Genomic DNA, 24664 nt, shown 5'->3' on the forward strand with positions numbered 1-24664 from the left:
CAAGGCGAGCTTACTAATGCCGCTTAATTTGGAAATTAGAAATGAAACATGCGCCTATTCTACTATCAGGCTACTAACATGCTTCCTAACAGGCTTTTCTTTTTCATAACTGAATACAATAAACTACTAAAGCAATAAAGGCTTACTGAACCGTGAACCGAGCTAACTGCTGATGATGATTGTACATGTCGTGACGATCTTCTAAGACAACACAGCGGCTACGATACCAAATTGTAACACCCTAACTATCTTAGGCGTATTACGTGATTTTTAAACGTACTGTGCAGCTCGTTGCTAATCAACGAGGTTTATGGAAAAACGTGATTAATTAAAATTTTGCTTTTTAATTAAACTTATAAACCATATTACAAAAAGTCTCGGGATCCCGATTTATAAAAATATTTACAAACGTTTTTACTGTTTAACTTTTACATCAAAATAAAGTCGTCTAACGACATTTACAAAATCTCAGCCGTGCTGTCCCGAGGATCGTACGCTCCAGGCCTAACCGCCCCGACATGTACAATCTCATAAGCTCGCTCACGGTCCATCAAGAATCGCCTTGCCTTTACCTACACATGCAACGTAACCGTGAGTCGACGTACTCGCAAGAAAAGCATAATAATATCATACATAAAATCGACCGCCGTGTCCAACACGATACCGAGTCCCGCCATCGCCATGTCCAACATGGTGCCGAGCACTACCGCCATGTCCAACATGGTACCGAGTTTTGAACGTTCGGGGGACGGTACTATTGACAAGTATCCTCCGATCGGCCGAACCGGTCCATACTCCGTCTTGGTCATACTCCACTCGTACCGACGGGATAGGTCAATAGCACGAACCACCAACCAAGTGTCACTGACGGCCGAACCGGTCATACTCCGGCTGCTGGTCATACTCCAGCCTGTACCGACGTGACAGGGTTGGGTGGTTCGAAGCCTAAATACATATCTAATGTAATCTAACAGGCTTCCTACATGCACGCTAAACATGTAATCTACATATGCATACTGTTATACTAATCTTACCTGGATTCCGATTTCAGGTGTGCAATGGCCAACTCCGACCGGAACCGAAGCTGAACGGCGGATTACTGGCTCCTAAACCATAAAAATCACAACGCTATAAGTGACACGCTAAATCACTTCCCGGGGACTAAAACTTGAAACTAAAAGTTTCCCTATCGATAAAAAGCATGGCAATACCCCTAAAAACCCAAAAACGAGGAAAACTAGGGTTCTGAAAAATCCCCCATCCGGAAGTCCGGTTGCCCAACCGGAATTCCGGTTCTGGGAAAATCTGAACCCCCATCCGGAATTCCGGATGCTCAACCGGAATTCCGGTTCCTCGCAGGCAGCAACCAAAAATTCCCATATCTTGACCAATTCGAACCCAAATGGTCCCAAACTTTCCAGACCTCCTACATAGGTCCCAAATGACCATTCCAAGGCCTCAAACCTACCCAGAAACCTCACAAGCAAATTTCACCATTGAAGACCAAGCTTTGAGTTCAAGAACTCAAACTTGGTTAAACCCTCTAGCATGCACCCTAGCCTAGTTAATTCTACTTAACTAAGCAATAAAACACCTCTGCAAACTAACAACAACATCCAGCAATTATACAGAAACAAACATGCATTTTCTCACAAAATCATCAATTTTCACATATAAATTAAAAGCTTGAACAACCTAGCTACTCATGCATCAAACAACTCATTTAACATCAAAAATCATGCTTTGAATCCATAAATTAACAACAAAATTACAGCAGCAAGAACATTTCACAATCACATGCAATTTCATCCATTTTCATCATTTTTTCTTCAAGAATTTAAAGAGGAAGTGCCTAGGAAACACATACCACACAAGAGATCAAATAAGTTGCAAGTTAGGGCTTGAATCACCAAAGAAAATCCAGCTTTTTGAACCTCCAAGTCTCAGCCGAAAGAGAGGAAAAGAGAGAGAGAGAGAGAGAGTTTTTCTATTTGATTTTCTAATTTCTTTAAAATTTGCCTAAGTAATGGAATTTTGAGAAAAAAAAGGATTTTATAACATATTATTCATTTAATTTCAGCCAAGAAAAGAATAATTAAAATCAACATATAATTCCATTTACAAGTCACAAAAGACAAAAAGTCATTGGGGCAAAAAGACCATTTTGCCCCTCCTTTCTAAATTCACATAAAAATCACTAAAGGGGTATTTTTGGGACATTCTAAATTCCCGGCCATTCCCGACATTCCCAATGTCTAAAACCCGTCCCCAAATTACTAACATACTAAGTTATGATTTCTACTGAGCCAAACGCCGCGTTCCAAAATACCGGACACCGGAAATGCGAAATATAAAAACTGCTGAAGACATAATTATGCATATCTGAATTCCATAATAAATTATTTAAATGGCTATAAATAATTTCCTGATTAACATAAATAACCGCTAATTTCCAAATTAACTAAGCGGGCTTTACATTGCAGCAGGTCAGGTATGTTCCAGATCTCAAAGAAATCTTCTCTCTATTGGTATGTTTGATAAATTGGGCTATGTTGTCAAAGTTGAGGAAGGTGTAATGAAAATTGCACAAGGCACAGGAACTGTGTTGAGAGGAAGGTTGAGTAATGGATTGTATTTCTTGGATGGAAAGACAATCTCAGGTTGTGAAGCACCTGTTTTGGACTCAACGAAACACAGTCAAGCAAGGCTATGGCACCTCAGATTGGGGCATGTAAGTCAGAGAGGACTTGAGGAAATGAACAGGCAAGGACTGTTTAAGGAGAAGCTAACAGAAAGACTTAAGTTTTGTGATGAATGTGTTTTGGGGAAGGCTTGTAGATTGAAGTTCAACAAGGCAGAACACACCACCACAGAAAGGTTAGCTTATGTCCATTCTGACCTTTGGGGGCCATCTAGGATTCCAACCAAAGGTGGAGCACACTACTTTATGAGTATTATTGATGATTTCAGCAGGAAAGTCTGGGTGTATTTGTTGAAAAGCAAAGATGAGGCTCTAGGAACCTTTGATACATGGAAGAGGCTACTAGAAAACTAGACTGGGAACAAAATTAAGGTACTAAGAACTGACAATGGTCTTGAATACTGCTCAAATAAGTTCAAGGGATTGTGTGCCACAATGGGAATCAAGAGACATAGGACTGTGATCAAAACCCCTCAGCAAAATGGTGTTGCTCAGAGGATGAATAGAACTTTGATTGAGAGGGTTAGGTGCATGTTACTAGGAGCTGGTTTGGACAGAACCTTTTGGGGAGAAGCTCTTACAACTGCATGTTACCTAATCCATAGATCACCATCTGTGCCAAACAACTTCAAGACCCCACAAGAGTTATGGACAAGTAACTCCCCAAATTTAGATCACTTGAAAGTGTTTGGATGTACTGCATTTGTGCATGTTAGACAAGATAAGTTGCAACCTAGAGCATTGAGATGCATTTTTCTAGGCTACCCTGAAGGGGTTAAGGGATATAGAGTGTGGTGTTTAGAACCTGGATTCAAGAAGTGCTTGATTAGTAGAGATGTGGTTTTCAAGGAAGATGAAATGGCCACGAAAACCAAGAGCACTTGTAAAGAAAGTGAAGCTGGTTTAGATGAGAATGTCCAGATTGAGGTGGAGCAGGTCGCTCCTACATCACCAACTAATGCTGTTCCAGATGGAACTGAGGCAACTGAAAGGGAAGACAATGAAGATCAGCAGAAACTTAGCAGCTATCAATTAGCTAGAGATAGAGAGAGAAGACAGAGAAAAGCCCCTGATCGTTTTGGTTATGCTGAATTCATTGCATACGCACTTATGATTGCAGAAGAGGTTGACAGTACAGAACCCACTAGCTTTGAAGAAGCTATGAGAAGTAAAGATGCTGTAGCATGGCTACAGACCATCCAAGAAGAGATGCAGTCTCTTAGGAAGAATAGAACCTGGATTGTTGTGAAGAAACCAGAGTTCTACAAGTTGGTAGGGTGTAAATGTTGGAATTATTTTACCAGGATCTTAGATCTACTCACAAGTATGTTGATTTAACAACCTAAATATATAATTCTAAAACGATAATAAATTAAACACATATAAAGTATGAGAAACCTTACATTGGGTGCAGCGGAATAATATGTCTCCTCCCACTCAGATCTCTAACCCTTGATTCCTTTCTATCGCAGAGTATAATCAAGATCTGAGCCCGAATGTCCTTCTTTGTTGACCCTGAATTCTACACAGCCTTCCTCACTATGATTGAGGTATTACTTGATGTGTGTGGGCACTACTCTATCACTTAGAGGGATTTCGAAAACAGAGAAGGAAGAGAGAGAGAGTGGCGGCTTCAAGAGTGTTTTTGAGTGAAAGAAAATAATGCTGTAAAAAGTGTGTGTGAAACCTGAAGCCTTTACCTTCTATTTATAGAAGACCACATAGGGTTATGGTTGAATTACTTGGCATTAAAAAATGAAAAATAAATGAGAAAAGGGAAGCAAAGGTGGCCGACCATAGCATTGTGGAAACAAGCCTTCCACTTTTCCAACTTTCCTATTTCATGATTTCTAGTTTCCCATTTTCTCAAAAATTGCCAATTCTCTCATTCAACCACATAAATGTCAAATCTAATTATTTAATAATTATAATTAATTATCAAATAATATATTGTCATTTATTTTATTTATTAATAAAACTAATCAAAGTTTCCCAATAAATAAATATACCCTTTAAACTCTCTATTTACTGTTTTGCCCTTAATAAGTGATAAATTCTCAAATACACATAGTCTAACTTGAGAATTATAATTGATTAATTAAAATCAATTAAATGAGTCTTACAAGTAATATTGTCTCAACTAGTATGGGGATCATGGGTCTATATATCCGAGCTTCCAATAAGCAGATCAAGAATTTAAAACTTAAATTCACTGACTTATTAATTCTTCGTTGAATCCACGCATAGTTGAAGAGAGCTTAAATGGATTGATTGGTGCTACCTATATCAACAAGGTGCATCTTGTTTTTCGGTAGCCCATCTCGAAAGAACTCCACAGTTAAGCGTGCTTGGCCTGGAGCAATTTCAAGGATGGGTGACCTCCTGGGAAGTTTTCCCAGGATGCGTGTGAGTGAGGACAAAGCACGTTGAAAACACTCGTGTTGGTCTGTAGGGCCAGTCGTCAGTCCATGAAGCAGCCAGAGTGACGTACTCGTGTATAAGAGCCATTCATTCCGTGGGTGTAAGGGCTCAATGGAGGCTTGAAGCGGGGGCGTTACAACATGGCTGCTACAGAAGCCATCAAGGTGGCTATATGGCTTAAGGGGTTGACAGAGGAGTTAGGTTTCAAATCTGAGGATATCACAGTTTATTGTGACAATCAAAGTGCTTTACATCTCATGAGAAATCCAATATTTCATGAGAGGTCAAAGCACATTGATATCAAGTTACACTTCATAAGGGATATTGTGTCATCCAAGAAGGTGCAAGTGAAGAAAATAAGCACACATGATAACCCTGCAGATATTTTCAGCAAAAGTGTAACTAGAGACAAGTTTAGGCATTGTCTAAACTTGCATTGTCTAAACTTGTTGAGCATTCAGGACATTTAATGTCCTCATTTATTTCTTTGGATCAGAGATTAAGTGAGTTTAATCAGGTGGAATTGTTGGGATTAAACTCACTTAACCTCTCTAGTCAGTATGTCCATCTATTTGCTTATCAGATGAATCTGAAGAAAGCTGCTGCAATTTATAACAGTTGGCTTTACTACCAACTTAAAGGGAACCTACCAGCAACTATATATAGGGGTTTCTCTATTCACAAAAAAGAGGTCTGAAGGGGAGATTTTTGATCTCTAATCTCCAATGCTCATACTTTAGATTCAGTTTAGAGAGAGAGAGAGTCTAAGATCATAATGAGTGTGTGTGGAGGGATGTAAAAAGGGAGTATCACTCTTGAAGTGCTTTCCCTCAATGTGAGGCATTTCTTTGTAATTACTTACTGTGTTGAGTTTAAATCTTAGGCTCAATTTATTGTGTACTACTGACTATTCCTATTCAATAAAGATCCATCATTCATCCATTATTGAGTTAAGTTTTCTTTGTCTTATTTCAATTAAGTTCAAGTTTTGGTTTTGTGATTGGTTTTAGGTTTGATTTGTGTTTCTTGAACATTGTTAATGCTGTAACAACTTGTTTTGGGGGTGAGGATTCACCACAAATGATTTATTACGTATTAAATAATACAATACGAAATTTTATTTAAATACAATCTTATTTGTTATTTAATACAATATGTAGCATGACATTAGGATACAAATGGATTTTATGAAATGAAAAGATTTTGCCGATTTGCCTGAAGAATTGAAGGACTTTATTTTGTTTGTGTGTGTGAAAGTTGAGTTTGTGTAGAAAAAGGCGTTCAAAATCAAATCACGCCCTATCTGAATCTTCTTTTGTCTGCTTGTCTATTCTTTTACTTTGAAATTTGAACATTTATACATATATGTTATATGGAATGGAGTGGTCAATTTGGGGCATTCCCATTGGGAGAGGTGAATTCTTTTTAACCTTTGTCTCAAATGGTCCACCACAACATGACACACACCACTTATTATTATTATTATTATTATTTGACCCAAAAGAAGAAGAAGAAAAAAAAAAAATAATGAAAATAAAAAGAAGAAGATTTTGATAATATATGATTAAGCACATGATGAACACTTTAACAAACACACCACATGGGGGAGTCACTCGTGACTTTCTGCCTCACGGGTGCTTCTTTCAGTACTTTTCACTTCCATCTTACCCAAATCATTACTTTTGTTTCAATTTTAAAATTCCCACTACTTTATATAGCATTTTCTTTACTAACATTTAAAATAGGTGACGTTTTATTAAGTGACTATATAAAATGTAAATATTGTGTTAAATTTGATAAAAAAAAATGTTATATTTATTATTGTGTTTTATTTTATATTATAAATTATGACAAAACGTAAAATATCATTAATAAACAACAATAATTTAAATATTCAAAAAATAATTAAAGGTAATATTGTAATTAAATATATATATGAATATATTAAAAATTATTATTAATAATTAATGGTAAAACTGTAATTAGAAAGATTATATTTATTGTATATTAAATTAGGCATAATATTATATTTTATGTCAAATTTAGTATAAGATTATCATACTTTATGTTAAATCTAGTATAAGATTAATATATTATTGGAGAACTAATTTTTTTAAAATTTTAAAGCGTAATTAGTAATTTTTCCGCTCGAACTTTGACATATACTAAATTATGTCCTATGAATTTTTTTTGTCGTTAAAAATTTCCCCTGAACTATTGAGATTGTTAGATTTAAGGACTTTTGTCTAATTTCATTCAATTTTACTGTTTCAATGATTGTTTATGTACTAAACCATGCTCCCCAAACTTTGATATCTACCAAATCATGCTCTTCAAACTTTAATATGTACTAAATCATGTCCCCTGAACTTTCATCCATGTTAGAATATTTTTACTAAAATTAGACAAAAGTCCTTAATTTTAACAATCTTAATAGTTCAGGAGAAATTTTTAATGGCCAAAAAAATTTAGGGGGCATGATTTAGTACATATCAAAATTCGAAAAAAAAAATTACTAATTAGCCAATTTTAAATATAACACTATACTATTTTAACACTCGGAGATGCTCTTACGTTAATCTATATATATATAGTTTACTTTCATTTTGTGATTAAAAAATTCAAAAATAAAAGTGTTACCAAACGGCACCATAGTTAGTCACTTTACATTTCTTAATAGTGTTGTCTACTTGTCATGGAGGTATGTATGTCCCATGATTTTATTCCAACTGCTATTAAATATTGTTAATATATTTTTATTTTATATATAATTTACTTTTACGATTATGTATATTATATTTATTTAGTTATGGTTTGAACAATATACTATAGTGACTTATTTAAAAAACTAATATTTATAAAGGATGGATATTCACAAGTCATTCTTATTTTTTTAATGTTTTTTTAAGTTTGTTTTTTACTTTTTTTAATTCTATTTTTGTAATTTTGTTTTTTTAATTCAATATTTTAGTAAATAATTTTTTTTACTTGTTATTGATACTTTTAATGTGCTTAATACTATATCAATAATGTGGTTAGTGTCATATTGATAGTTACTATTTTTTTGGTACATTTTTAAATTTGTTTTAATTTTTTTTTTAGTAAATAGTTTTTGGTACTTGCTATTGTTACTTTCAATGTGCTTAATATCATATGGGTATGGTACTTAATAATTGGTTTGTAATTTTTTTTAGGCTAATTAGGATTTTTTTTTTCTCTCTCTCTCAAACTTTGACGTGTACTAAATCATGACCCCTGAACTTTTTTCGCCATTAAAAATTCCCCCTGAACTATTGAGATTGTTAGATTTAAAGACTTTTGTCTAATTTTAGTAAAAAAATTCTAACATGGATGAAAGTTTAAGGGCATGATTTAGTACATATCAAAGTTTGAGAGGCATGATTTGGTAGATATCAAAGTCTGGGGAGTATGGTTTAGTACATAAACAATCACTAAAACAATAAAATTAAATGAAATTAGACAAAAGTCCTTAAATCTAACAATCTCAATAGTTCAGGGGAAATTTTTAACGACCAAAAAAGTTCAGGGTGCATGATTTGATACATGTCAAAGTTCGGGGGAAAAAAAATCCTAATTAGCCTTTTTTTATCTTTTATATTTTTTTTAATTTACTTTTTTACAATAATTTTTTGTACTTGTTATTGGTATTCTTAGTGTACCTAATCCTATATCGATGTGGTACCCAATAATTAGTTAGTATATTTTTTTTGTCCTTTTTTTTTTAAATTTAATTATTATGAATGATCATTATACTATTTTTTGGTAAATAATTTTTTGTACTATTATTACTATGTGACACCTTAAAGTGCTCAATACCATACTGATTTGGTACCCAATAATTAGTTAGAATTTTTCTAAATCATTTATAAAATTAAAATTTGTGGGAGCTAATATTAAAATGTACCAATAACGGTATGCTATCTTAATATTTTTGTTATTAATATGTACATATCTTTAGTAATTTCGATTAGAATTTTAATTTTTTTTACATCTAATATGCCAATTTAATTAGATATTTTATTTGTCCTTATTTAAATATAATTGATAAAAATAAGAAATATAATTAAGGTATTAACTTTGATAGGAGTTACGTGTCTTTGGCACGTTATCTACCACCTAATATATATTATAACTGGATAGATTAGTTATGTAACACCCTAATGCTAAGGCACGCTACAGTGCTTTTTCAATTACAGTGCAATCTTTGCTAATCAAAGAATTTTCTTGAAAAACGTGTCAAATTAAAACTTTTATATTAATTAATAAACTTTATAATATATTAAAATATTTACAAGTGTCGGGATCCCGTTTTCAAACTTTTTAAAGTTAATATTCCAAAATACAAATATTACAGGTCGCACAGCGACTACAAAATACAATCCCCAGATGTCCCGAGACCGAACACTCCAGGTCGCGCCGGTTTGACATGTACAATCCCATCCTAGCTCAGGTTCACTCCTGTTCAGCTTTCGCCTTTCCTGTACCTACACATGGAAACATAACTGTGAGTCGACAGAGACAGACTCAGTAAGAAATGCATATAACATATCATATAATTTCCGACCTGTAATTAGGTGCCCATACACCTTTTTACAAGGCTTAACAGATGAGTAAGAACGTTCAATACTAGGGTACAGCCACTATACCACATACACAACGTACCTCACTGTACGAGTGTTGGTAGGGTTTGTTTCGTACCCTGAGTACCACTGAGTGATATACCACACACCTCAGCACTTTCCCGTACTTGTGTTGGTATCACTGTACTGTACTCACAAACAATATTCACTATACCAATGCACTCTGTACCATAACTGTACAAGTGTTGGTAGTGCAATTAACAACTTAAGCATGCATATACACATAACATATACATACATTCAGATATTCATACCACACATTATATACAGTTCTTACCTTCTTTCCGAATTCAAGTGTGCTGGCCGACCTGAACGGAAAGTCTTGTGCTAGATGGATGCCCTAATCACATTAATTATAACATAGATGAGTGACTCGCTAAATCACTTTCTGGGGACTTAAACTTGAAACTAAAAGTTTCCCTATCGATAAATAACATGGCAATAACCTAAATCTCTCAAAAATGGGAAAAACTAGGGTTCCAAAAACTGCCCCAACCGGCAGACCGGTTCTCAACCGGAAGTCCAGTTCTGGGACACCAACCGGTCGACCGGTTGCTACAGGTCCCCGTAACCGAATTCGGCTCGTGTCGGGAACCCGAAAAATGCCCCCATGACCTCAAAATCAAGCCAAACTCTACCAAACTTTCCAGTATACCTGTACAATGCATACACAATATAATCCAACCAGAAGTTCTCAGAAAAAGTCATTAAATCAAAGGATGCCATTAAAGCCCTAAACTTGAGCTTCAAAGCTCAAGCATACTCAATTTCCATCTCCCTACACCAAAACTAATATCCAAAGCTTAAAATCAATTCAAATTAAACCTAGAATTCGAACCCTATGCATAACTAAACCTACCAGCCACTAATTCCTAAAATCATAAACTCAAACCAAGCAAAAACTTAAAAACTAAAGAAGGGTTCCACTAGGGCTTACCTTAGCTTGATTCTCACAAGATTTCCTTGCTAAAATCACCACAAATCAGCAGCAATCCCCCTTGTTCTTGCTGGTTTCGAAGAGAGAGAGAGAGAGAGAGAGAGAGAGAGAGAGAGAGAGAGAGAGAGAGAGAGAGAGAGAGAGAGAGAGAGAGAGAGAGAGAGAGAGAGAGAGAGAGAGAGAGAGAGAAGAGAGCTTTCCCTTGAATTTGGTATTTTCCTTTAATTTCCTCCTTCTTTCTAACTAATTAAGGGTTAATTCATTAAATCTTTGGATGAGAAAAATACTTGCAAGGTGTCATAAAATTGGGCAGCCACCTAACACTCTAAAAAAACAAAAGACAAAATTGCCCTTTAACCCAAAACTAAGGTTTTTCAAAAGCTAGGGGTAAAAGGGTCAAATTCCATAACCCTGCTTAATCCTGATATTTTATTTTCTCTAAAATATGTCCACTAAGAAATAAGGTTCTAAACATACCCATGTGATCAAACTAGCCATCCATCGCATTTTCCGTTGTCGCCGAGCAAAAATAACAAAAATAGCATATTTCACATATGAATCACATAATACCCCTAGAGTTTAATAAAATCTTCGGAATTGAGAAATTATAACTCTATTACTCATTTCTAAATATTGGGGTCCACAAATAATTAATTTCATAAATAATCATAAAATAACAAAAATTAGTGTTAATTGCCTTTACTAATTCAAATCACTAAAGCGGTCATGACAAGTTATTTATCAAGTGTCAATAATAAATAATGAGAAAAATTATCATTATTTATAGTTAGTATTATTAGATATAGAGATTGTGAGAATATGTAGAATGATTCTCATTATTAACTAGAATGAAACAATTACAATGTATGTGTATTTCTAGAGGTAGTAAGCTCAAGAACTAAACCAGTAACCAATTAGTTACTAATCCTACTCAAATAGTTACTGTTAACATAGATTTTTGTTAACCAAATATATAAGTTTTTTTATAATAAATATACCACAGATTTAATTACGATAATAAATGAACACAAGAAGGTTTTTAACGTAATTTTGAAGTTAATTCTTTATAGTCCACGAGTCCATCTTATTAGAGATAATGATTGGAATATATAATACAATAATATCAGTAATAATAATTCCTTGCTCTTTCTCCTTGAAATTAGCCGTCCCTTTTACCCTGAGGTCTGTCCCTATTTATAGGTGTATAGGGCAACAGTTATTCCGTTGGGTTCAATCATTTGTAACTGTTCATGAAACGTGAATATTTTTGACGTTTCATTTTCATGCATATGAGATAATATTTAACAATTGCCCAACCGTTCTTTTGTGATTATCCTTAAACGGTTATGCTGACTATGTCGATTGTTCCTCTCTAAGTGTGAGCTGTCTTTCTTTATTATCTTTGAAGTAAAAATGCTAAGTATAAATACAATGCTCCTCCCAGTATTCGTTTACTTTGCTGGTATTAGCGAGGTGGTTACTTTAACGTGTAAAGAATGAGATGGATGAATATAGTTTTTCTCTCCACACATAAATATGTGGGTCAATGAGCTGTAAGCTATTGGTTCTCTCATCTTTGAACATTTTTTATTATATACTCTGTTTATCCCGAGATAGAATTATTATCTCACCAATCTTAACAGGTAATAGTTATTATTCTCATCTCGCATCTGCCTACATGGGAGCGAGTTTGAATATTTCTACCATCCATAATTCCTTTAGGCAATTTATTTAAATTTCATTTAATAATATGATTATTAAGCTAATTCATATTCCTTATGTGCTACACGTGTAAGCTTCTAGTTGTTAGCCAAAATTTGGGGATAATAGTTACTAATTACCATAACAAACTAACAACTTAACTTCCTAACAGAATTTTAACTGACCAAATTTTAACACTCCCCAAGATAAAATGTATATGTATGCAATTTCATCTTATCTTTGAGGTGCTTGAACTGGTTTCGAAATAAGGGATTTGTTAGAATATCTACAAGTTGATCTTTGCTTGAAACATAATTGGTTTTGATAACAGATTTATGCACTTTTTTCTAACCAAGTGACAGTCTATTTCAATATATTTAGTCCTCTCATGCAAGGCATGATTAGCTGCAACGTGTTATACAATTTTGTTGTCAAAGTGTAAAATGGTAGGGCCTTCATGTTGATCTTCAGCTCTTCCAGCACATAAAGAATCTAGACCAACTTACATGTTTTGTTGGCCATTGCTTTGTACCCTCCTTCAGTAGAGGATCTAAAGATGGTGTGTTGCTTCTTGCTTTTCAAGGAGATGATGGATTCCCCAAGAAAAATATAGAACCTTCTTGTTGATCTTTTGGTGATAGGACAAGCTACGTAGTCTGAATTTGTATAAGCTTTCAATCTAACGTGAGAGTTTACTGACATGAAGATCCCCTGACCAGGACTTGCTTTGACACATTGAAAAACTCTTTGATTTGTCTTCATGTGACTATTCCTTGGATTAACTAAAAAATCTGATCATACCTATTTACTGAATAGGATAGATCAAGTCTGGTTATGGTCAAATATTGAAGCTTTCCAACTATTTTCCTTTACAAGGTTGGATCTGTCAGATTGCCTTTCCCATCTTGATTACCATCTTTACTAAGCTTCAAATTTCCTTCCATAGGAGTACTTACAGGTTTACGTCCAAGGTATCCCAAGTCTTCAAGCACTTGATGTGCATAAGGTCTTTGAGACACAAAAATTCATTTATCTGATCTAGAAATCTATAGACCTAGGAGGTACTTTAATTTTCCCAAATCCTTCAATTTAAACTTGCTATTCAAACCACTGCCTAGAAGCCTGGCTAAGGCCATATAGAGACTTATGGAGTTTGCAAACAGCAGTAATTGGTATCTTCATGCAAATCTTAGAGAAAAGTATTATTAACATCCAATCATGAATAGCAAATAAGGCTAGAATAAACTTCATAGTAACTAGTTTAGTCATAAGGGAAAAAGTATATGTGCAATCAAATCCCTCTTGTTGGTTTTAGCCTTTAGCCACAAGTTTAGCATTGTACCTTTGAATGGTATCATTTGCATTAAACTTGATCTTGTAAACCCATTTACTTCCTATATGATGTTGATTAGGAGGTAAATTAACTACAAATCAAGTACAATGTTGAGTCAACAATCATCGAGAGTGGATGGTTGATCGTAACTTGGCTTCTAAGGCATCTATATTAGAATCCATGGAATTATTTCATTCTACAATCCCTTGAGTTTGACTACACTTAGCTAGTTCTTGGTGACTTGAAATGGATAAGATAGTAGCTCTGAATGATGGAGAGAGTCTGTTGTAATCAAGAACTTGTGATAAAGAATGTAAAGTACCTAGGGAAGGCACCTGTGGAGGATCCAGTGATTGATTAGTAGATAAAAAACAATGATAGTCATTCAAATAAGATGGCTTGTGTGAAACTTGAGTTGGTTTTACAATAGTTGGTGGAGAGAAAATAATAGAAACATCAGATTAGAAAGTTGATAGATCAAGTAAAGATGAAGATGAAACAGGCATAATAGAAAGAAAAAAAATCTGATAAACAACTACTAAATTAGTACCTTGAACAAAGGCGGACATTTGTTCATGGAAATGCACATTCCTAGATGAAAAAAGTTATTGGTGTTGAGATCCAAAAATTTTATAAGCTTTCATTCCTATGGGGTACCCTAAGAAAACAAAAGGGACTTCTTTAAGGGGAAATTTAGTCCTAGAAGCAAATAAGGTAGATGCATAAGCTAAGCATCTAAAAACTTTTATGTGTTCATAACTAGGGACTTTGGTATAAAGAGCCTCCAATGGACTTTTTTTTTGTAAATTGGGACTAGGAATTCTTTTAATTAGGTATGCAGCTGTAGACACATTCACCCTAATAATATAAAGGAAGATAGGATTGGGACGAAAGAGCTCTTACTACATTGAGTAAGTCCTAATGCTTTCTTTCCACAACAGATTCTGTTGTGGTCTTTTAACACAAGAGTGATAATGAATTATTCCAAGGGATTGAATAACTCAGGAAATTGTAGCTCCTTGGAATTATCAGACCTAATTTCCTTTATTTGAACACAAAACTGAGTTTTAACTAGTTGAATGAAAGTTGGAAGGGTAACTTTAGCTTCAAATTTTTGTTTAATGAGATTAATCTAGGTAAATCTAGAACAATCATCAACAATAGTAATAAGATACTTGTAAATTTATGTGGTGAAAGTATTTAATGGCCCTCAAATATCAATATGAATAAGATTAAAACATTTTTCAGCAATGTGGTTCAAAGAAAGAAATGCAATTTCTTTTGCTTAGTAAAATGGCAGACAATGCAATGAAAATGGGGACAAGGATAATGTCTGAATTACAAATTTTTTATTTAAAGGATGTTTTTTCAAACCAGAAGGATGGCCTTATGTAACGCCCTAGTATGTAAGGCACATTACGTATTTTCTAATCATTGTACTAACCATTTCTAGTCAAAGGATTTTGCAATAAGGTGTGATTTGCACAAAAAATCTGTAATAATTAAAATTTTATTAAAATAAACTGATTTAAAAGTTTACAATCGGGATCCCGTTTCTAACTGAAATACATACATAACATAATATTCTAAAAATATCGTCTAACGACAAAAACACTAGTTACGCCAGCAAATCTTTCATAGATCTCAACCCTCTAGATCAAGTCAACTAGATATTCAATCTTCACCGAAGACCTTCAACCACCATTGTTCAGTTCTTTTTTCTCATAACCTACACATAAGGAAGCAGCTGTGAGTCGACGGACTCAGTAAGAAAAGCATGACATAACTCAATAAATATCTGACTTGTAATTGAGTATACATACACCCAATTATTATAAGTCTACTACCCACATCCAATACATATAACTGAGTCTCAAATGTTCTTAACTAAGCACAATTAACCATAATACCAAACTGCACTCAATACTCTAGTCGTACTAGTTTTGGTAGACGTAGCTCCATTACTGTCACAATACAAGGAGTGAACTACTATAAATTTGATGTGTCTCTCTTACAATTACTTAACTACTTATTCATTCTCACCAATTTAACGAGCGGGTGTGGCTCAAAAATCTAGTCCAAATTTTTGAGTCAACAAGGTTAATTTATAATCTATCATTAAATAGGAGAAAGAAGAATGGTTAATTAGTATTAACAATTGGGTAATCAAAGCAATTTAAATTATATCCATAATTTCATATCCATTGTTAAATATTTTATTTGTTTGTTTAATTTAATTTTTCTTAGTTCATTTAGTTTCAAAATTTATCTATTTGATTGCCAAATAAAAATAAAAATTCAATTGATTATTACTTAGCTACAGTCCTCGTGGGAACAATACTTTACTTTCATTATTATTACTTGTAAACGATATGTGCACTTGCGTAGCATAATTTTCGCAACAAGTTTTTGGCACCGTTGTCAAGGAATATCTTAGTTAATATCAATATAATTGAATTCTATTCTATTTTTGTTTCTTTTTATTTAATTTTACTAATATTATACTGAATGTGTTTTACGTGCAAGGTTATCCAAATGTGATATCAAGATAAGTACCTTGTGAATTTTGCCCAACAACGCAATGAGTCATTCTATTCTGCTTGGGGAGATTTAAGGAGCTTGGAGAGAGATGTTGTCCTAATTTCTCAAGTGGGTGTTTTACTCTGTTCTTTTATAACAGACTTTATGATGAAACAAGAAGCTTGGTGGATTATGGAGCAGAGGTAACTGGAGAGATTTTGTTAAGTAGGAGCCATGATGTAATGAATCTATTGAATGACATCGCAGATTTTAATTACGACTGGTACTAAGATCTATCACTTCAAGGTTAGCGTCACCAATACCCTCCTTATTTCGCAAATTCACTAAACCATCTCAAGAAGAGGAGAATACACTATCACTTGCAGAAGAAATTACTCACTTGGCGGGCATGGTAAGATCTCTGTGTGATAATTTAAGGGTGTATAATTCGGAGTGTCCTAAGGATAATAACTCAAATAATGAAAGTTATGAGAATTATTTTGAATAATGTGGAAGCACCATTAGTTGAACACATAGAAGAGATTGAGCCTATAATTAAAGAGCAAGACCCCTTTGAAGTGGTTTTAACTAAAAATTTGGGTACATTTAAACAAGTGATGATTTTAATTTGGTGACTCAAGCAACACCCATCCTCGGTGAAGAAGTTATTGAAGATCAAATCACAGTCAAGGTTGTGGATTGTCATAAGAAAAATGGAGAAAAAAAAAGTGTCCTTAGAGGGTGAATCACTTGTAGTTGCTGATTTGAGTTCATCAAAGCTATTATATTATGAACCGCCAATGGATCCTTATTTTCCCTTAATGTCACCTCCACCATATTACATCCTCTACAAGCTACCGAATGTTTCTCCCCAAGCATATCATCCAAAGTCTAATGTTGTTGGTTTTATGATACTAAATCAAGTACACATTGGAAAAGTTTCATATTATCTGATTATCATCGTACCATAGCCCCTAGGATCTCCATATGTGTGTACATTAAATTAAAACATGAAAATAATAAGTTTAGAGTATACCTCTTGAAGCCTATCAGTGTATTCTTGAAACTTCTCGTAAGTTGTATTTCTTAATCCAATTGATGAGGAATATGCAATTTGGACTCAAACCAGTGTCTTTCAAATTGATCCACCACACACAAAGAATAATGTAGGCTATTAGGATAAAGTGTATAACCTTTATTCTTGTTGAATTCTCAACACATGAGCAAGAACAATTGAGAGAAAAAAAATAATTTTCTTTTTCTCTCTGTATATTTCAAAAATATTAATTCAGGAAGAGTGTTCTAATTTCTCAAATCAAGCTCCTATTTATAGTAGTTAAATCTCTTCAATTAAATCATATTTAATTATTTGAATAACTAAATATCTATAACTGAACTCGTATATATGAGGGAATCTCTCAACCACTTAAGAGAATATCTCAACAACATTGAAATATCTATAACCACTTTTCAAATTAGATATTTACCTAATTGAATTAATTAAATAATTAATTAACCCAAAAAGATAAAATCCATAGGGATAGGGACAACAACTTAGGTGCCTACCTTGTCTATTTAGGACAAGGTTGGTGTCTTTTGTCCTGAAAACTTTTGTCCTAACAAATCTTGTCTCGATAAATTTTATCTTAACAATTTTTATCTTTTTCCTATTTAATTAATTTGAAAATTTTATTTATTTATTACAAAAAATAAATAATTACTATTTAGCTAATTCAAAATAGATTTTCTTTTCGAACATCATTATACAACTCTTTATCCCTACCCTTGACAGTGTTTCAAGGTGATGATTTGGGAAACATGGACCTATAATTCCAAGCTCCAATAAACTAGATTATTTATTTAGTCACATCAACCAAATAATCCCTTGTTTATTAATTCTATGATTACTCCACTATAAATATTTACACTCTTAGTAATTATAAAATTATATTTACTGATTTAACTACAGTGTCCATTGATATAATCAATTCCAGTGATTAGCCCTCCATGTGTTGGTTAGTAATTAGTTTTGGTCAAAATAATGTTTTACCTTTCTAATTACTTCTTTATCCTTTAGTTCCATTAATTTACTAGTAAAAGTATAATTCAAGATCCCATCTGAATTTGTGCACAACATTTCAGTTACATAATTAACACTTAAAGGAAATCAACATTTGATCCGTTAAGATTCTATAATACATCATGTTCCTAACCATCCATGTTATTAGATTCTCAAAATAGAAGTTGTAATAATCATCTTCTCTGAAAAACTTTAACGAGTGAATCAAAGAAACTAATAACATGAACAAGAGTTCATGATAACTTAGGATTTAGGTCAATCTACTATTGATCATCGTTATGATATGAATTAGGTCTTTATGGTAAATGGCATGTTAGTAAAGACATCTTCATTTATGCCAGTCCTTGTCATATATAATCTCTATTATTTATAGAACATTCATTTTGATGTCTTACTACATCTGTAATTCAAACCAAAATTATTTACATCGAAGAACAGGTATCAGTGAACCGTACTAGCAACCATTGATAAAAGATTCCATAATTTTAACATATTATTGACTGTTTTATTCATAGCCAAGTGGTCTTAGTTCTCTGTACAGCTACAAGCTACAACCTTATATATGAATAAGGAATTTTTTTATATTTAATATAAATTATTCAATAATAAATATTAAAAATTTAATATTCACATGTATATATATCAAATGTTTACTCTCTATTTAATAATCAGAATTATCCTTGCAAGTTTTTCAAGACATAAACCCTAACAACTTTTGGTTCAAACTCATCGTATACCAAGCTTGAAGGCATTTTCAAAAACAATTTTCAAGTTGTCCTGCATGACGCTTATTATGGGCGTCAACTGCTTGTTGATGTGGCATAGACCTAAGGTAAGTTTTCTTCTCTTTAAATTTTTGTTTTACATTTGAGACAATTTGAAATTTTAGTTAGGCGACTTATTACTTTGGTTTGTTTGTTTGTTTTGTTTTATTACTTTGTGGGAATATTTTTGAGTTTTCTTTGTTTAGTGTATTGCTAATTAAGTTGGTGATATAATAGATTGATTTTTTTGCTATTGTTATTTATGGGTTGGATTGAAATCATAAACTGTGTGCTTGATTCTTTTATTCTTTGGATTAATTTGGATGCCTTTTAGAAATTGTGTATCGGTGTAAATTGTCAATATTTAAATTGTATTCATAATTGTACTACTTCAATTTGTAGTAATTGCTTGAATGAGATAGAACTTGCATGATTTATTCTCTTGAGGCGAAATCATTGGCAATGTTTGCTTATATGATTTAGGCAATTTTCTTTAGATCGTTTGAGCTTTTCGAGTCTACCTTTATGTTATTATCCCTAGATTACCAAGTTTGAGTCTAAGCCTGTTTCTAAATTTTTACCACTTATTTAAACCCATAATGAATCTATTCACTACTTTTCGTCTCAATTGTACTGTTAATTATGTCACAAGCTTAGGAATAAGTTTAGGGGAATGAGATGTTTGTGAGTGGAATTATTTGAAAGAGTAATTTGCGGAATAAATACTTAAGTTTAACTTTCAGTTGCAAATAAATACCTAAGTTTAATTTTTGGCGGTAATAATACCTAAGTTATAATTTTAGAACTTCTGTAGGTACCTGGTTAAGTAAATTGCCACGTGGCAATTCCTGATTGGTCCAAGTCATTAAATTTTTATTATTTTAAAAAAATTAGTTCAAATATACAAATAAGAAAATGACATGTAGATTTAATGGCTTAATATTTAACAGTTAGGTACCTACAGAGTTCCAGAAATATAACTTAAGTATTATTACCGCTAAAAATTAAAGTTAGGTATTTATTTACAACTGGAAGTTAAACTTAAGTATTTATGCCGCAAAATACTCTTATTTGAAAAGTAGGGGATTGAGAAAAAATTGTAAAATAAATAGTATGCATCTCTAAGAAAAAAAAAATAAAAGAAAGAAAAAAAAAAGACAAATATATTTCTTCTTTCTTGAAAAAGAAAAGAAAAAAACTAACAACAGTTATAGTGAAAAAAAGTGATGTTGGAAACATAGATATACTTCTCAATCATAATTTTTTTTTGGGGAAAATATTGGATTATTGGACTATTGTGGGTAGGGGTGTTCATCAAACCGCTCAAACCGCCTACACCGCACAAAAAAAATACGGTTTGAAATTCTTTGCGGTGCGGTCGCGGTTTGAATTTTTCCTAAATCGTGCGGTGCGGTGCAGTTTGCAATTTTAAATTGTTAATATGCGGTTCAAACTACATCGCACCGCACATTGTAAAAATACCAATTTTTATATTTATTTAGGTCCAATATGTGAATGTCCAATCCAAAGTCCTTGTATTATTGAAACTTAAATTTTTTTTTCATATTTATTTTCAAGCCTTATGGTATTTTTGATAAGTGTTGCTCAAGCTTTGTTGTATTTGTGATAGTTTAATTATTGGTGATAGTCCAAACCACAAAAACTACACCGCACCGCACCATTTTTTGCAATGCGGTTTCTGTAGTTTTTTAGTTTCGTGGTGCCGGTGAAATTTGGGAAATAAGAAAAACTGTATGTGCGGGTTGGTTTGAATAAATGGTCAAAACTGCACCACCCGCACCGCGAACACCCCTAATTGTGAGTGCTTGCAGAGTTATCGTGTGCTTATGTTATATTATAGCCTAAAATGACTTTCCATCTACCTATTACCTAAGCTATTATATTACAACGATGAAAATCCTTTTGATTTCAAGCAAGAATTGTTTACATTAGTAGAGAGAGGTCAGTCATGCAAGCATATTGATCATTGAGTTGTGGAAAGTTGGAAAGAGTAGAATTTTATTAAAGAATTTTAACGTGCATTTATACACTGTTCTTCAAATTAATTGTTCGAGTATTTGGGTTGAAATTCTAGTTGAATATAATTGATTGAATCTCTACAAGTGGCAGTAGGGGTGTTCACAGATTATCCGATCCAATCCAATCCGCACGATCCAATCCAATCCAATCCGCAAAATGCGGATATCCGCACTTGTGCGGATTGGATTGGATTGCAAAATCTAAAATCCGCACTTGTGCGGATTGGATGTTGTTTGACCTCAAAAAGTAACCGATCCAATCCAATCCGCACTTAATTATATATATTTTTAAAAAATGATAATATATAATATACAAACTTCTAATTTCTTAATCTTTTTTAGTAATATATTGAGTTGGTGCATTTTATTTATTTCATAATAAAAAACACAAGAAAAATAATTCTTATTTACATAGACACATACATATAAATTTAAATATATATATACTAACTTATTTATTTTAGTTATAGATACATATATATTTTAGTATAAATCTAAAGATAAGTACATATATATTGATATATATATATATGTATATTGGTTTGATTTGTATATAAATAGAGATGGAAATAGATTATTATTGGAGTTTAAGAAATAATAGTCTTTTTTTAATTTTTTTTCTATGAAATATTAAATAATTTATTATTAAAAAAATAACCGATCTAAAATAACCGATCCAATCTGCACTATTGCGGATTGGATTTAAACTCTTATGCGGATTGGATTGGATCCAAAATATGAAATCCGCACTTAGTGCGGATTGGATGTTGTTTGACCAAAAAAATGCGGATTGAATCGGATGAACACCCTTAAGTGGCAGCAAAAGTATGAATAAATGGAGGTTTAATTAATTGTTTGTTAGTCTAATTTGTGTCTTAGTGTTAGTCTTACCAGAGAGCGAGTAAGGATTTAGTTTGGAGAAATTTGTTAGACTATTTTTAGTATATTGTTCGAGTCACTTTTAGAGTTAATTTTTTTTTCTTCATTGTCACTTTTTATAATAGAACTATGTTTTTTTTTTGTCTCAGGTTTCGACGCTTGGAATATATAAATTGGTCAAATTTTAAAAAATGATGATCTATAAAATAGAGAAAATTTTGAAAGAAAATAAAGCTAAAACTTTAAGCATAAATTCGACTATATTTTGATCACATTTTAAAACATAAAAGTTTTAGATCTCTTTTGCATCTTTCTAACGAATCTTGAATTAACTCATTTGGAGTTTGTATTTGAAAGTTATGCATATTTTACCGAGAGAGGTCGAAACAGAAAACTGTGTGGTCGTGACGAGCCCACTTTTGGTCGCGACTAATTGTGGTCGTGACCACAATACATTTGGTTGCAGCAAGGGACTACAACCCCCCCCCCCCCCCTTTCACTTTTTACAGCCGCCACGGCAAGGCTATTGGTGGTCGCGACGACGACTTTGTATAGGACATGGGCAACTTTGCCTTTTCTCAATTTTGGGCTGAAATTCTCTATTTTAATGAAAAGGAATCGCGAATTTTAGAGAGGATAGATAGAATGGAACCCTAAAAATATAATAAGAATAAGAAGGCTCTTGGAGCGAACGTGGGCGATCCATGACAATCCTCCATCTAGTTTCCTTCTCCTCTCTTGATCTCTTATGTTTTTATTTTTGTCTACTTTAATTTTGGATTTGATTATGAGTTAAACTCCCAATTTAGACATTTGATGGATATTGTCTAAGATTATTTCATGAGTTAACATTAGTTAATTGTTCTTTCTTCCTTGATTGTATGATTTATTAATCTTTGTGTTTATTACATGTCTAAGCTTGATCACTTTATGCATGATTTATGATTCTAATGTGAAATATGAAAAGTGAATGTTAAGAATGCTCTAAATGAAGAAATATAGATTTTGATGTGAAACAAAAGTATTTACATAGCTTATGTGACTTTTAAATTATGACTTAATGTAAATTGTATGTTATTTTATTTTAAAGATATAGTAGTTGACATGCGATTTAGAACCTTTATGATCTGAAAAGAGTTTGAATTAATTTATAAACTGTCATCACAAAGGAATAAGAAGAATGATTAATTAGTATTAAAAATTAGGTAATTAAAGTAATTTATAAACTGTCATCACATCTATTGTTAAACTTTTTATTTATTTATTTTCTTTAATTTTGTTTGGTTTATTCAGTTTTAAAATTTATCTATTCGATTGTTAAATAAATATAACAATTTAATTGATTAGTATTTAGCTACAATTACCTAGCATAATTTTTGCAACAACAACATTGAAGAAAATTGCCACTATAAAACTTGAAATTTTTAGTTTTGCACCGTTAATTATAATATAACCGACAGTACAAAACTGTCCATAATACTAAAAGGAATTGCTAATGTGGCGATTGTGCCAAAAATTGTTTCCTATAGTATAAGTGACTGTCCAAATTAAACAGTAAAATATGTCAATCTATATTACACAGAAAACATAAATTGCTAACAATAATTCTTATAATTAAAAATGTTGCTAGAATATTTGTTCTTTTTGCATTACAACTTCAAAAAGTTTGCTCCAAATGATATATATATATATTCTTTTTCTATGTTAAATATGGTCCCGTCTCAAGTGTCAAGAGTGGATTCTACCACTAGTAAAGGAGTTTCACAAGTTATAGCCAAAAAATAAATAAATAAATAAGAAAGGTATATTTGAGAAGAACATAAATAAATATATAGAATGTTGCATTTGTTGGTCAACCTTTGGATCGGATTTTTCAAAAATAAAAATGAAATTGACATGTAAATTTGCAGAGAATCAAATCCTTAGCTGAGGTAGGGATGGGCAAGTGAATCCATAGCAACAGGGAAATGGGTGAGGAAACATAAAAGCTAGCAAAATCTAAAGTAGTCCCATTAGGATCCAATACGGTTATGAAAAGATAAACGGTGCAGATTAAATCTCCACAGGCTATTGGACAAAAATGGAATAGTACAAAAGGAAGTTAGGTCTCAACTACAAGTTGATTTGTTACAGGTTTCGGCCGTTTAGCTTTCCATGTGGAATCTACAAATCGAATTAATCCTTTTACCGAATTATCCTTATCCCAATATCATAATACCTGATTTTTAAATATAAAATTGAGTGAAAAAGAACAAAGAAAATAGATGATAGGGTTTGAGGGTTTCATATATAGTGACAGGCACGTACTGAACAAGAAGAATTGCTCTCCACATATTCTTTCACGTCAGGGCACATACCCTAAGACCTAAATTCTGACCATTCATTTCAGAGGGCTAAACTGTAAAACCCCTAAATGAAGGGCACAAACCAAGAAAAAAGAAATAAAGGGCACAAAGACCAAGAGAAGAGAGCGTAGTACAGTAATTTTTGTTGTTCTTTTCTTTCTCTGAAAGACGTCAGGTTAGGGTTTGGGGAAGGAGAAAATGGGGAATTCAGAAAGAAAATGGGATGAGTAAGGCAATTGTCAATTGGGCTTTCAACAAAGACAGAATCTGCATGTGCAGCTGC

Source organism: Cannabis sativa, chromosome 8, assembly GCF_029168945.1.
Source record: "Cannabis sativa cultivar Pink pepper isolate KNU-18-1 chromosome 8, ASM2916894v1, whole genome shotgun sequence".
In the NCBI taxonomy this organism is placed as follows: domain Eukaryota; kingdom Viridiplantae; phylum Streptophyta; class Magnoliopsida; order Rosales; family Cannabaceae; genus Cannabis; species Cannabis sativa.